This window comes from Aegilops tauschii, chromosome 2 (assembly GCF_002575655.3).
Source record: "Aegilops tauschii subsp. strangulata cultivar AL8/78 chromosome 2, Aet v6.0, whole genome shotgun sequence".
NCBI classification, from domain to species: domain Eukaryota; kingdom Viridiplantae; phylum Streptophyta; class Magnoliopsida; order Poales; family Poaceae; genus Aegilops; species Aegilops tauschii.
In genome coordinates this window covers 55,014,173-55,030,439 of record NC_053036.3, presented here as the reverse complement: position 1 = coordinate 55,030,439, position 16,267 = coordinate 55,014,173, and positions in this window count along the sequence as shown.

Sequence of the window (16,267 nt, the reverse complement as noted above, 5' to 3'; positions counted from 1 at the left end):
TCACGTTTTCGGACAGATGAACCGGAGGTGAAATGTTGCAGGTTCACTATGCTAGGGATGTGTGGCGGACGAACGGATCGCGTATTTGGATTCGTCTCGTCGATCTGAGCAACTTTGATGTAGAAAGTTTTTCGATCCGAGCTACGGTTTAATTCCTATGATTTTCCAAAGTTTTAAAGACATTCTGCAATTTAAATTTAAAACGAAAATAAGTTTACTGCATCAGCATGACATCATCATGACATCAGCAGGGTCAACAGTCAACTCTGACCGGGTTGACTGGTCAAAGGGGCAGTGGGGCCCAATTGTCATTGTCCAGTTTAATTAAGCAGGTTTAATTGTCATGATTAATTAAGTTAAATAACTCGTTAATTAATTAATTAATATTTAATTATTTTAACTAATTTTAATTCCGTTTTTTTAACTACTGGAGCGTGGGCCCCATCTGTCATAGGCCCAGTGGCTTAGCGGGCGCACGGGTGCGGGCGTGTGTGCACCCGAAGAGGGGCGAACCCGGGCATGGGGGAGGCCATGGCCTCGACGAGGCAGCAGAGGCACCGGCGCGGCGCGGCCTAGGGCCTGGCGCGTGGCCAGGGGGCGCGGCCGGAGCAGACGGTGGGGAGCTGTGCGCGCGACGAGGCGGGCTCGGTCGGAGCGTGGGGCGGCAGCAGGCCGGGGCACGCGGGACGCGCGGGCGAGGTGCGGGCGTGAGGGACAGAGGGGAGAGGAGCGGACGGGGGCGCTCACAGGGAGCTGCAGGGGGGGCGGCAGTGGGCTCGAGGCGGAGGACGGGGACGCGCGCCGGTGGGGAGGAGGCGGCGACGGACGTAGGCGACGGCGGCCGGCGAGGTCCAGCGGTGGTCGGCGACAGGGGGGTCCGGGCGATCCGGCGGCGGCGGCGTCCTGGGCGGCGGCGGCGGATCCAGGGGCGAGAAGGCGAGGCGGCGAGGAGGAGGACGTCCGGCGGCGGGGAGAGCGACGGGAGGCGCGGGGCGAGCTCCGGCGACGCAGTCCCAGCGGCGGGGACGGGCGCCGGCGTCGGGGGCCGTCCCGATCTAGTTCCGGATCGGGGGGGATGGGATCGAGTGGAGGGGGTTAGGGTTTAGGTGACCCTGGGAGGGTTATGGGGACTGGGGTGGGCCGGCCGGTGGCCAGCTGGGCCGAGGCCCAGCGGGGAGGGGGGTTGTTTTTTTGTTTTTCTCTTTTCTTTTTGTAATCTCTTTTTCTTTTTTGTTTGTTTTAGTTTTAGTTCTTTTTCCTTTTCTGTTTTATTTTAGTTACACTTTATTCTTAGTTCAGTAAAATATGACAATAGCTCCAAATTAGTGTTCCAAAACAAACCACTACCCTAAAAAGTTTTACCTCAAGATAAAATAGTTTATGATTTTATAAAATATCAAAGGCATTTATTTAATAGTTTTACCTACTGTTTTAATCATTTAAGTGCATTTAAACTTTTTATAAAAATGTTGTTTCTTCACCATAACTACCTACGCAATATTTGTCATGATCCGAACATTTTAGTTTTAACATCTGAAAACTTTTGTTGTTTGCTTTTATTTAAATTTTGAATTTGTTTCGGTTCTGAACCATCGAGAGTTTATCAACAGTAACGGGGTGACGTGGCATCGTTAACGAGGGATTACTGTAGCTTAATTATCCGGGCGTCACAATTCTCCTCCACTACAAGAAATCTCGTCCCGAGATTTAGGAGGTGGGGTAAGGGGGAAAGTTCTGGTTACGAAATTATAACGGATCTTCTCGAAGAAGTTAATCCCTTTCATTGATGTATTCAATTCTTTATTCCTATGCATCATGATGATGTTGTCGTCCTTTCTTCGGGGAACTCCATCGTACTTACGAATAGGTAAGGGGCAGCTCTTCAACGATAGGATGTTATAAGGGAAAATCATCTGGGGGTATCCCAAGAATGAACATATGAGTATCTCTCGAGTTGAACAAATGAAACACATCGAGAGTAGAGTAGGACAGTGCAATAAGAAGTTTCGAGCGGATAGGCAATCGTTCATTGCCTGAAACAGAGTGAAAAGGGGTTCAGAGCAACGGGAATAAGTATTGTGTCCGATACCAGAATTGATCACTTGGGACGGTGGCCCGTGAATTACATACGAGGCCACGCGTGATGAATAAATTTGGGAACAGGGGGTGCACAGGAGAGTCAGGTTTCGATCCTGTGGAACTGTGGGTTATGGGCCCACCATGTGGGTTAAAAGTAGGAAGGGCGCTGATATCTTGCACGATCATGATAGCAAGGCATGGCAGAGGGTAGCCTGTCAGTTATATGTCAGCAACATCGTCGGTACCAAGGGCGAGGGACGAAGAGAACCATTTTCCTGCTCGTTGAAACGAGGCGGACCATTAGGCAAAGTTCTCGCCCATCGGTGGTTACCGAAATGTCACCAACAATAATAACAGGGTCTTACTGACAGAGTTGTACACCGAGGTGTTTACATAAGCAGGAGAATATTACTGCTTAGATCATATAGTTCACCAGAAAGGTTAAACCACACAATGGAAAGGAAAATATGATTATCAGATTAAACAGAAGAATGGAAAGGAAAATGTGTTTAAACACATATTTCAAGGTTATATCCTTCCCAAGGACAAGCTGAGCATGATATTCATGACAGGATATAATGTAGAAAACTCTTTAGGTAGGGGAGAGAAATTTCATGGCATTACCCATACAACGGTGTTTGGATAATTGAGCAGGAAACATTTAGCATTGGGCTTCAAATGTTCCTGTTGAAAATCGGAGTACCATAGACATGCTTCGAGATAGCATTGACATGGTCAACAGGTGAAGATCAGACTTTGGAAACAAAAAGGATCCATCAGGAACAACTTATAGAATAAGTCTTACAATTTTCTCATGGAAGAATAGCTAACCTTGCTAAAAGGGAAAACTTATAACAATAGGTCCTCCCGCCAGGTGTGCTGGGTATCATCACCTTACCGGGTCATAAATAGGCCAATGTTATAACTCTTGGAAATATGTTCCAACCATCATATCTGACCGAGATTCAGATCTGATTGGTGTCAGGATAACTCAGACTCAGGATGCCTGAGAAGAAAGGTGCAACACAAATTGTCGAAACGACATCGGAGATTCTCGGGAGATGAACTATGGAAGCGAGTTCCGGACAAGGGTTCATCATTACATCAAGGAGAGGTGAGGAGGTGACTGATTGACTCAGCAACAATCCATTGAGATTTCCAAAAGATGGATTTCCATCACTATGTGAACAAGGAGATAACATTAGCTAGATCGAATGACTTAATGATGTATGCTCGAGGAAAACATACACAGTTAAACATTGGTTGAAATGTGCACCCGAAATATGGGCTAGGTAGCACAATCAATGTCCGAATGATGATTCATTAAGCCATAGTCGTAGAATGAAACTATAGACCAATAACTTCAAAGCAATAGGGTTGCTAGAAGTTTAGAATTTACACATCACAGACCATTGGTCGGTATTCCTTTTAGAAACAACACGGGGGCCAAGAAAGAATGGTGATGGGGAGAAGTATCACTGTACCAAGATGTCATACGAGGTGGTGAAATTCTTACGACATACTTGACATAAAAGATGGTAATACTCCAAGGTAGAACATATCATAAGCTAGATAGCAAGGAAATCAAGGTACAACACAAAACACGAACAAGTTTGTGTTGAATGGAAGGCGATAAAATGGTCGATGATAAAACAAATCATCGAGGGCAAGGATGGTATTCCTCATCCAGAATTCGATAGATATCTTGGAAGAGCTCAGAATGTTGATGATGTTCACGACACATTTGTAGCGAGAATTTATGAAGAGGTAATCGATCGGCGATGACATCAAGTCAAAGGAATGATGAAGCGAAAAGTTATTGGAACCAGGGGTACGACACAAACTCGAAATCAAGCTTGCTGTTCAAGGCGAAATGATATGACGAGGAAAATCGACGTAAGCTTAGCTCAGTGTCGAAGGTGGTGCTCCGAGAATAAGGACCAGGTAGCACAGTTAAAATCATCAAGATAATGATATAGCCAAACAGGCTAGGAATGACGCGATCGGGTACAAACTCGTAGGTAAGGAACATTACTAAAAGTTGTTGAACCGTAGTGCAGATTCGATTCAATTATCGATGTCCTTGAGTGTTTAATAACTCGGAGCCCGTGAAAAATTGGAATCAATGAGAATGTAATACTTGATGGAGAACTCATAATAAGTTATGCAGTTCCGTGATAATCTCGAGATACCAGGGGGGTAATACTCGACGACAAACCAAAGTAGAGGTTGGACTGGGGTATTGCTCTGCAGAAGACAAGTGCTTAAACTTGCACGAGAAATGGTATTTAAAAGAGAACATGGTTGGAACCACGATTGCAAAATGTCAGATCCCATATATAAGACGAACTTATACCAAGGGAATAATTAATTTAAGAAAAGCTTTAATGATAAGATCTACACCGTGTCCATGGGCATGAACGCAAAGTTCAAGGTCGACTCCCACTTCTCCAATGCATAACCTTTCATTCACTTCTCATTTTTCAAAGAAGTTGTAGTGTTGAAATTTTATCTGGCAAAATACCAGAAGAGTATGACTCATGAAAATTTTCGAGTTCACACATATTATGAAAGCCATAGGTCCAACCCATCAAGGCATCTTAGGAACATATACCACAAACTTCGGAGTAAATATTACAAGCTCGAAAGAAGAGCATTGTTCAAAAACAGATGATACAATTTACCAAATGCATTATATACCCATGGAAAGGCTCACAAGGTTATTCAATATGAAGGACACTGTCGGATAAAATCCAACAAAGGAACCGATGGTCCACAAGGGATCTGATGTGAGCATCGGTACTCAACCAAAGGAATAAGAATGCAAGGAGATCTGATTATAGAAACAACTGACTAACTCAAAGTTCAAATGCAAAGGAATTATGATTTCCAAATCAAGGGATCAGAAGCAAACGCTCTGATTAAGGATGGATAAGTTGAATAGCCTTAGGGGTACAATCGATGGCAATTCGATTGGTCGATACCAGCTCATGTTAAAAATGATGTCTGAGCCGGAAGGATGAATTCTAGGATCTGATTGAGGATTGCGAGCATTCGCAACATATTGAATCAATGGACTCAAAAAGATAATGACAAAGGGTGCCAATAAGATTTCGAGACTTATGGGATTAATCATAATGCTAGTAAGCAAGAATTTCAAGAGCAATAGGCTCCTGAGGATTTTCGGAAGATCGAATGGTATTCTGAACACTTTTGTGATATACTTGGATTCAACTGGGGATGAGCGGATACTCGGTAAGTGCGAGAATTATCCGTAGGGGTATTCAGGTGTCAAAGAACAGCATAGCAGTAAGCTCAAAGGATTCTTGGAACAACAGAGAGCATTACGGGGTATCTTGTAGTAACAAGATCAACTTGGAAACATTGTATGAATTGCGAGTATACGTGGTTATCCATAGGAGTTCATCGATGAAAGGGAATTCTAAAAGCGATGAACACAAGTTCTCGAGTTATCAGCGGAGAGTATCTTCAGGGTCTTCACGTGCAGCAGACGATCATCAGTAATAAGGGGCTCTTCGGGTGAAAGCGATAACGAGATCCTAATGTTAGATTTAGCAAAACTCACTTAACCCGAATAGAAGAGAGATCAGAGTCCCAGAGCATAGACAAGGAGTAAAAGATCCTAATACCACCCAATGGTGACGTGGGCCCGTAAGCCACACAGTCATGTTATTAAAAGTTTTTCACTGACTAGACTCGACTTCGGCCAAGGAGTTGGAAAAGGGGATTCCTACAGGCAGTCGGCTCTGATACCAACTTGTGACGCCCCCGATTTGACCGTACACTAATCATGCACGCAAATGTGTACGATCAAGATCAGGGACTCACGGGAAGATATCACAACACAACTCTACAACATAAATAAGTCATACAAGCATCATAATACAAGCCAGGGGCCTCGAGGGCTCGAATACAAGTGCTCGATCACAGACGAGTCAGCGGAAGCAACAATATCTGAGTACAGACATAAGTTAAACAAGTTTGCCTTAAGAAGGCTAGCACAAACTGGGATACAGATCGAAAGAGGCGCGTGCCTCCTGCCTGGGATCCTCCTAACTACTCCTGGTCGTCGTCAGCGGGCTGCACGTAGTAGTAGGCACCTCCAGTGTCGTAGGTGTCGTCGTCGATGGTGGCGTCTGGCTCCTGAACTCCAGCATCTGGTTGCGACAACCAGGTGGAAAGGAAAGGGGGAAAAGAGGGAGAGAAGCAACCGTGAGTACTCATCCAAAGTACTCGCAAGCAAGGAGCTACACTACATATGCATGGGTATATGTGTAAAGGGCCATATCAGTGGACTGAACTGCAGAATGCCAGAATAAGAGGGGGGATAGCTAATCCTGTCGAAGACTACGCTTCTGGCCATCTCCATCTTGCAGCATGTAGAAGAGAGTAGATTGAAGTCCTCCAAGTAGCATCGCATAGCATAATCCTACCCGGCGATCCCCTCCTCGTCGCCCTGTTAGAGAGCGATCACCGGGTTGTATCTGGCACTTGGAAGGGTGTATTTTATTCAGTATCCAGTTCTAGTTGTCATAAGGTCAAGGTACAACTCCGGGTCGTCCTTTTACCGAGGGACACGGCTATTCGAATAGATAAACTTCCCTGCAGGGGTGCACCACATAACCCAACACGCTCGATCCCATTTGGCCGGACACACTTTTCTGGGTCATGCCCGGCCTCGTAAGATCAACGCGTCGCAGCCCCACCTAAGCACAACAGAGCGGTCAGCACGCCGGTCTAATCCTAAGCGCGCAGGGGTCTGGGCCCATCGCCCTATGCACACCTGCACGTTGCGTACGCGGCCGGAAGCAGACCTAGCCTAGTGGCGTTCCAGTCCAATCCGGCGCGCGCCACTCAGTCGCTGACGTCAAGAAGGCTTCGGCTGATACCACGACGCCGGGATACCCATAACTACTCCCGCGTAGATGGTTAGTGCGTATAGACCAAATGGCCAGACTCAGATCAAATACCAAGAACTCGTTAAGCGTGTTATGTATCCGCGAACGCCGACCAGGGCCAGGCCCACCTCTCTCCTAGGTGGTCTCGACCTGCCCTGTCGCTCCGCCACAAGTAACAGTCGGGGGCCGTCAGGAACCCAGGCCCACCTCTACCGGGGTGGAGCCACCTGTCCTTTCAGCCCCCTCATCAGCATCACTTGCGGGTACTCAACGAGCCGACCCGACTTTAGTCACCACATGTGTCATGTATATAAAGTATATAGTATATACCCGTGATCACCTCCCGAAGTGATCACGGCCCAGTAGTATAGCATGGCAGACGGACAAGAGTGTAGGGCCACTGATGGAACACTAGCATCCTATACTAAGCAGTAGGATTGCAGGTAAAGGTATCAACAGTAGAAGCAAGGGCAGGCTATGCATTAGTATAGGATTAACGGAAAGCAGTAACATGCTACACTACTCTAATGCAAGCAGTATAGAGAAGAATAGGCGATATCTGGTGATCAAGGGGGGGGCTTGCCTGGTTGCTCAGACAAGAGAGAGGGGTCGTCGGTGATGTAGTCGACCACAGGGGCATCAGCATCGTCACGGGGTCTACCGAAGAGAAGAGGGGGGAAGAAACAGCAAGCAAGTGCATAACAGGACAACAGGCAGAGCTAGACGTGTTCTAACGCGGTATGAGGTGATACCGGTGAAGGGGGGAGACATCCGGGAAAGTATCCCCGGTGTTTCACGTTTTCGGACAGATGAACCGGAGGTGAAATGTTGCAGGTTCACTATGCTAGGGATGTGTGGCGGACGAACGGATCGCGTATTTGGATTCGTCTCGTCGATCTGAGCAACTTTGATGTAGAAAGTTTTTCGATCCGAGCTACGGTTTAATTCCTATGATTTTCCAAAGTTTTAAAGACATTCTGCAATTTAAATTTAAAACGAAAATAAGTTTACTGCATCAGCATGACATCATCATGACATCAGCAGGGTCAACAGTCAACTCTGACCGGGTTGACTGGTCAAAGGGGCAGTGGGGCCCAATTGTCATTGTCCAGTTTAATTAAGCAGGTTTAATTGTCATGATTAATTAAGTTAAATAACTCGTTAATTAATTAATTAATATTTAATTATTTTAACTAATTTTAATTCCGTTTTTTTAACTACTGGAGCGTGGGCCCCATCTGTCATAGGCCCAGTGGCTTAGCGGGCGCACGGGTGCGGGCGTGTGTGCACCCGAAGAGGGGCGAACCCGGGCATGGGGGAGGCCATGGCCTCGACGAGGCAGCAGAGGCACCGGCGCGGCGCGGCCTAGGGCCTGGCGCGTGGCCAGGGGGCGCGGCCGGAGCAGACGGTGGGGAGCTGTGCGCGCGACGAGGCGGGCTCGGTCGGAGCGTGGGGCGGCAGCAGGCCGGGGCACGCAGGACGCGCGGGCGAGGTGCGGGCGTGAGGGACAGAGGGGAGAGGAGCGGACGGGGGCGCTCACAGGGAGCTGCAGGGGGGCGGCAGTGGGCTCGAGGCGGAGGACGGGGACGCGCGCCGGTGGGGAGGAGGCGGCGACGGACGTAGGCGACGGCGGCCGGCGAGGTCCAGCGGTGGTCGGCGACAGGGGGGTCCGGGCGATCCGGCGGCAGCGGCGTCCTGGGCGGCGGCGGATCCAGGGGCGAGAAGGCGAGGCGGCGAGGAGGAGGACGTCCGGCGGCGGGGAGAGCGACGGGAGGCGCGGGGCGAGCTCCGGCGACGCAGTCCCAGCGGCGGGGACGGGCGCCGGCGTCGGGGGCCGGCCCGATCTAGTTCCGGATCGGGGGGGATGGGATCGAGTGGAGGGGGTTAGGGTTTAGGTGACCCTGGGAGGGTTATGGGGACTGGGGTGGGCCGGCCGGTGGCCAGCTGGGCCGAGGCCCAGCGGGGAGGGGGGTTGTTTTTTTGTTTTTCTCTTTTCTTTTTGTAATCTCTTTTTCTTTTTTGTTTGTTTTAGTTTTAGTTCTTTTTCCTTTTCTGTTTTATTTTAGTTACACTTTATTCTTAGTTCAGTAAAATATGACAATAGCTCCAAATTAGTGTTCCAAAACAAACCACTACCCTAAAAGTTTTACCTCAAGATAAAATAGTTTATGATTTTATAAAATATCAAAGGCATTTATTTAATAGTTTTACCTACTGTTTTAATCATTTAAGTGCATTTAAACTTTTTATAAAAATGTTGTTTCTTCACCATAACTACCTACGCAATATTTGTCATGATCCGAACATTTTAGTTTTAACATCTGAAAACTTTTGTTGTTTGCTTTTATTTAAATTTTGAATTTGTTTCGTTTCTGAACCATCGAGAGTTTATCAACAGTAACGGGGTGACGTGGAATCGTTAACGAGGGATTACTGTAGCTTAATTATCCGGGCGTCACAGAGATCCCACCAAGTTCCAAACTGGGCCCGTGGGCACATTCGTTTTGATGGTTCAGATAAAATAACTCTCTAAAGAGTAGTATGCTGGGTTCTTCTCCAAGGTACACCTCACAGAATACTTGGAAATTGCAGATGTTTGACACGGAATTGGGTCCGATGTCTTCAGGCCGCAGGTCAAAAAAGTGTAAGACGTCTCTGAAAATTTTTGAGCCAGGTGGAGCAAAGCCCCGGCTCATGTGATCAGTAAAAATGACAACTTCCCCATCCTTGGGTTGAGGTTTTTCTTCTGACGGGTCAGGAGCGCGATAAGACAAGATCTCTTTCTTCGGCAGATGACCACTCTTCACAAAACCGTCTAAGATGCTATCAGTGACGGTGGATTTAACCCAGTTGCATTTGATGGGTGCTTTGGGAGCCTTGGGCGGCATTATGAAGGATGGAAGCCTATGACAAAATAAAAATTTCCGGTTCAAATTTAAGCCGGAGAAAATACTTCAATTCATATTCAAGATGGCGGCTTATGAAGGGGCCTAATGATATATGGCTAATTGTGTCAGATTGTTTAAGCCGCCATGGGAAACAGTAGCAATTAAGTTATTTAAATCCACTATGAGTGATCAGGATCATTCATTGAGCATTGCCTCGTTAAGCCGGCGGTAAGAGCCGTCATGGATAATGGATACATTTTTTTGCCTAAGTATCACACAAACAAGTTTCACGGGTTGCAGTTGCTATTTTGGATCAAACGGTGGTTCAGAAAAGAAAATATTCTAGACCTAAAAACTAGTACAGATGAGTTCGTGAGCTCTAATGAGGTCTTTTTACAAGCAAAAGGGAACTGCTAGTATTGAAAATGGATGCGAAGCAACTACCGCATGAGTTCCATACTACTTTTGGATCAAATAAAGCCGCGGTGGAGGAATTACGAAGAAACTGTGTTGAACCATGAAGAACACGGAAGAACTTGAAAACCCTAAATGCAGATCTGTAGTGCGGGAAGGTGAAGACTTACGGCTGTAGATCTACTGCGGAGGATCGCCGCCGTTCTCTGGTCGATTCAGGTTGATGCAGCGGGCAAGATCGACGAAGATGAGGTGCTCTGCTACGGCGGCGGCGGCGGAGCTCGAGCAGCAGCGGAGTCGCGAGAGGAAGAAGATGATAGAAAGGGGGAGAATGAAGAAAGACCTAAAGGTCGTGCTTATTTATAAGGAAGGACTGACAGAGAGGGCGCGAGAAACGAGGAGGCCAGACATGGATATCCAGCTACTCCGACGCCTCGATTTTCGGGATGGTCATTAAGATAAAGATCCGTTGAGATATGACAGAATAAAATGAATTTAATGGAAGATGACGTCATGGCGGGTTATCATGAATTCAGAAGATGACGTCATGGCGGGTTATAACTTTGCACAGACAGAAGCCAGAAAGTTTTTCTTAAAGTATTGAAGATTGACATGAACCGGTTCAAATCAATCTGGGGCCTAATGTTGGGGATATAACTACTGGTGTAACCCGCCCAGGAGGGGACGGGTTACGCTATAGCAATTCATTATATGAAGCCCAATATCAAGCTTGAAGATGGCGGTTCAATAAAGGGCCTAAAGCCCGTAGGCGACTTAAGGCCCGTAGTGATAAACCGTCGTAATGGCGTGACTTGTGTTGTAAGGCAAGATTAACTAGTTACCGAGCCAGATACTGTTTATAAGCCGGCCGGGACTCTGTAGGCCGCGGGGCGTCAACCCGTGTATATAAGGGGATGACCCGCCGGCGGCTTAAGGGAGATAACATCAAATCGGTAGCCAGGCATAGCGGATTCGCTCCCTGGTCATCGAAACCCTAGTAATTCCACCTCAACTGGAGTAGGCTTTTACCTTCACCGTAAGGGGCCGAACTAGTATAACCCTCGTGTCCTTTGTCCCGCTTTAACCCCTTTAAGCTTCCTAGTTGCAATGGCTCCACGACTAAGTCCTTTCACAAGGGCATCTGTCGTGACTATTCCACGACATTTCCCCCCTTCACTGGTATCACCTCATACTGCGTTAGGGCACACTTAGCACCGCTACTTGTCTTGCCATGCATCGTTATGCATCTGTTTGCATTGTATTCATTGTTTCCTCCCCCTCTTCTCTCCGGTAGACTACGAGACTGGCGTCGCTGCTGGTGCCCCGATCGACTACGCTGTTGACGACCCCTCTTTCTTGCCATAGCAACCAGGCAAGCCCCCCCCCCCCTTGATCACCAGATATCGCCTATTCCTTCTCTCTACTTCTTGCATTAGAGTAGTGTAGCATGTTACTGCTTTCGGTTAATCCTATTCTGTTGCATAGCCTGTCATTGTTGCTACAATTGTTGATACCTTTACCTGTTATCCTAATGCTTAGTATAGGATGCTAGTGTTCCATCAGTGGCCCTACACTCTTGTCCGTCTGCCATGCTATACTACTGGGCCCTGATCACTTCGGGAGGTGATCACGGGCATATGATATATACTTTATACTGTTACATTACTTATGATATTTTTCGGAGATGGGGGCTGAAGGGGCAGGTGGCTCCATCCCGGTAGAGGTGGGCCTGGGTTCCCGACGGCCCCCGACTGTTACTTTGTGGCGGAGCGACAGGGCAGGTTGAGCCCACCTAGGAGAGAGGTGGGCCTGGCCCTGGTCGGCATTCGCGGATACTTAACACGCTTAACGAGATCTTGGTATTTGATCTGAGTCTGGCCACTGGCCTATACGCACTAACCAACTACGCGGGAACAGTTATGGGCACTCGACGTCGTGGTATCAGCCGAAGCCTTCATGACGTCAGCGACTGAGCGGCGCGCGCCGGATTGGACTGGAATGCCTGCTAGGCTAGGTCTACTTCCGGCCGCCCTCGCAACGTGCAGGTGTGCAATGGGCGATGGGCCCAGACCCCTGCGCCATAGGATTTAGACCGGCATGCTGACCTCTCTGTTGTGCCTAGGTAGGGCTGCGACGTGTTGATCCTTCGCGGCCGGGCATGACCCAGAAAAGTGTGTCCGGCCAAATGGGATCGAGCGTGTTGGGTTATGTGGTGCACCCCTGCAGGGAAGTTTATCTATTCGAATAGCCGTGTCCCTCGGTAAAAGGACGACCCGGAGTTGTACCTTGACCTTATGACAACTAGAACCGGATACTCAATAAAACACACCCTTCCAAGTGCTAGATATAACCCGGTGATCGCTCTCTAACAGGGCGACGAGGAGGGGGATCGCCGGGTAGGTTTATGCTATGCGATGCTACTTGGTGAACTTACCATCTACTCTCTTCTACATGCTGCAAGATGGAGGTGGCCTGAAGCGTAGTCTTCGACAGGATTAGCTATCCCCCTCTTATTCTGGCATTCTGTAGTTCAGTCGACCGATATGGCCCTTTACACATATACCCATGCATATGTAGTGTAGCTCCTTGCTTGCGAGTACTTTGGATGAGTACTCACGGTTGCTTTTCTCCCTCTTTTCCCCCTTCCCTTCTACCTGGTTGTCGCAACCAGATGCCGGAGCCCAGGAGCCAGACGCCACCGTCGATGACGACTCCTACTACACCGAAGGTGCCTACTACTACGTGCAGGCCGCCGCCGACGACCAGGAGTAGTTTAGGAGGATCCCAGGTAGGAGGCCTGCGCCTCTTTCGATCTGTATCCCAGTTTGTGCTAGCCATCTTATGGCAACTTGTTTAACTTATGTCTGTACTCAGATATTGTTGCTTCCGCTGACTCGTCTATGATCGAGCACTTGTATTCGAGCCCTCGAGGCCCCTGGCTTGTATTATGATGCTTGTATGACTTATTTATGTTTTAGAGTTGTGTTGTGGTATCTTCCCGTGAGTCCCTAATCTTGATCGTACACGTTTGCGTGCATGATTAGTGTGCGATTGAATCGGGGTGTCACACGTTCTACGGCGGCGGCTTGGGATCCTCAATTGCCAAGTCAGATCTCATCGACCACGACCATGAGGAGGGCACCCACAAAGGTTCTTCCAAGGTGAAACAGCCCATCTGTGACATCACAGAGCGCACCATGGGTCTGTGCTCTTCCAACTGGAAGGATCCCATCCATGAAATATGAGGCAACATTCTATCAACAAATATCACCTTTTCTAGCTTGCCAACCCGTACCCTTTGTTGTAGTAGCATTTGCCGTGCGGTGCTTTAACTGTGCCGTGTTTAATTATTTCAGTTATGCAAAAATGTATTGTTCAATAGGTCTATGTGATGTTTAAGTATGAATTGTCCACTTCAGTTTCACGTGGCTATATTTGGTTGTTTATAGTGAGTAGATGCCTTGTTTATCTGTATTTGGTTGTTAGGTTTGTTGGAGTGAGCATTTTTTCAGTTATCGAGCAGATGCCTTGTTTATCTGTATTTGGTTCTTAGTTTGGTTGCAGTGAGTATTTGTCCAGTTATCAAGCAGATGCCTTGTTTATCTGTATTTGGTTGTTAGGTTGCTTTTTTTAGCATTTGTCCAGTTATCAAGCAGATGCCTTGTTTATCTGTATTTGGTTGTTAGGTTGCTTTTTTTAGCATTTGTCCAGTTATCAAGCAGATGCCTTGTTTATCTGTATTTGGTTGTTAGGTTGCTTTTTTAGCATTTCTCCAGTTATCAAGCAGATGCCTTGTTTATCTTTATCTGCTAGTTAGGTTGGTTGGAGTGAGAATTTTTCCAGTTTTCAAGCATATGCCCTGTTTATCTGTATTTGCTTGTTAGGTTGGTTGCAGTTAGAATTTGTCCAGTTTTCAAGCATATGCCCTGTTTATCTGTATTTGCTTGTTAGGTTGGTTGCAGTGAGACTGTATCCAGTTTTCAATGGCTATATTTGGTTGTTATACAGGTCATTTATGCCTTGTTTATTTCAGTCATTCATAATGTGTGGTTCATTATGTGCAAGTCGGAAATGTGCCGCTCGACTACATCAATACCAGTTTGAACGGCTATATTTGGTTCCAGTTATTCCTGGTGTAGTTAACACATGCCCTTTATTTCAGTTTTACACATTTATCCAGTGTGATGTTTAAGCATTACCTACGTTCTATTCATTTTCAACAATACCAGTTTGAATTGCAATATTTGATGGCTGTTAAGCCTTCTGTCGGTAACATTGCCTTCCATTTTATATCTGCTTTAACAGCATGCTGAAACCAACACATTCAAGCTATCATTTGGAGATGATGTTGTTTACCTTTGCTATATTTGTTTGATGTTAATATTGTTGTACTTATCATGCCTTTCCACTACTTATGCAGGACAACAACGGGAGTGGCCACCATTTTCCGTCGGGGTTAGCTTCATCCCTCGGCTTGTACTCCCCCCGTCGTTCCATAATGTAGTGCATATAGATCCAGGCCTGGACACTAGTTAACTTCTACTACCTCCGTCCGGGTTTATTAGGCCCCCGACCAAATCACAGGTACCAAGGCAAGATGATTAATTCTCTGGAAATGCAGCCGTTTTATTTCTTGATGCTTCGGAAGCCGGCACCAGCTCACGCGCACAGCGCCGCTGCTACTTTATCCCGGCCTCGGATGCCGTATGGTCCATGCATGCGCCAATAGAAGGAGGACTAGAAGTGCATGCATTGGCTGGCTAGCCATGGCGTTGTTCCAGGAGGAGTACTAGTCGCTCAATGTATAGGAGCTTGTGCATGAAAGCGGCTAGAAATTTACTACGCTTCAGAAGACGAACCATATATCGATGAAGGGGCCTAAGAAGAGGGGACACGCTCCCTCCGCCCAGGGGCCCAATAAACCCGGACGGAGGGAGTAATATTGACTTGTTGCTTGTAGGTACATATGCACTTGTCAAGGATCCACGCATCGACCCTTTTTGCGTATGGGGCAATGAGATATTGATGAACAAGCATCAAGTGAGGAAACTGATAAGGATTATTAGCAAAAACATACGAATGGTGGCAGGAAAATTATTTGTTTATGCTCTATCCAACACAACAATGAGCTGTAGGATGGTAACTACAAACTCTGCAGCCTTCTCTTTTTACTGCCCATAATGAGTTGTTAGACAACAATGTCTGAATCTTTTTCGTTCCCAATGGTTCCCGAAGAAGTTCACTCAAGATTACCTTGCAAAGTACATGATTGGTGGACACGCAATGAAGGTTAAAGTATTTCATCCAGACTACAATGAGCATCGAGAAGTCCTAATGAAGACAGTGAAGGATGGACGGGCAGGCATCACAAGGGGTTTGCCTAGAGTCGTGCGCGCCTTACGCATGGAGGAGGGCACAATATGGGCATTCCGCTTCACCTTCTCCAGCAACCAGAATGTCTTTCGCCTCTCTCTTTATAGTCTTTAGTACAACTGTGGTTCATCATTCTTTACTTGGTGCTCTAGTTCTTCAGTATATGTACCTGTGCATTGAATTATGGATTCGTGGTTGAACCTATATTTGTAATAAACATGGTTGGATATGAAATAAGTGATTGCCTACTTTCAAATTCATAACATGTGATTTTTAAATTAGGGATTAATTGGATTAATTATGGATTAGGGATTACACTGCACACGGTTTGCGAAAGCGAAACGTCTGCGATATACGTGGAGATCAGAAATGTTTCTAGGATCCACTACGTGTGCGATCAATCTCCACTGCACACACGACTTTCTCTTGAAAACCGTTTGCGTTAGGCCACCTTGCGCAAACGTTTATCACATAAAAAGTGTGTGTGATGGACAGCCTTTGCCACACAGTTTTTTTCTACGCACCGTGTGTGATGCATTCAATAACGCAAACGATAAAATTATTAATATCGTGTGCAATGGCAACGCTATCACA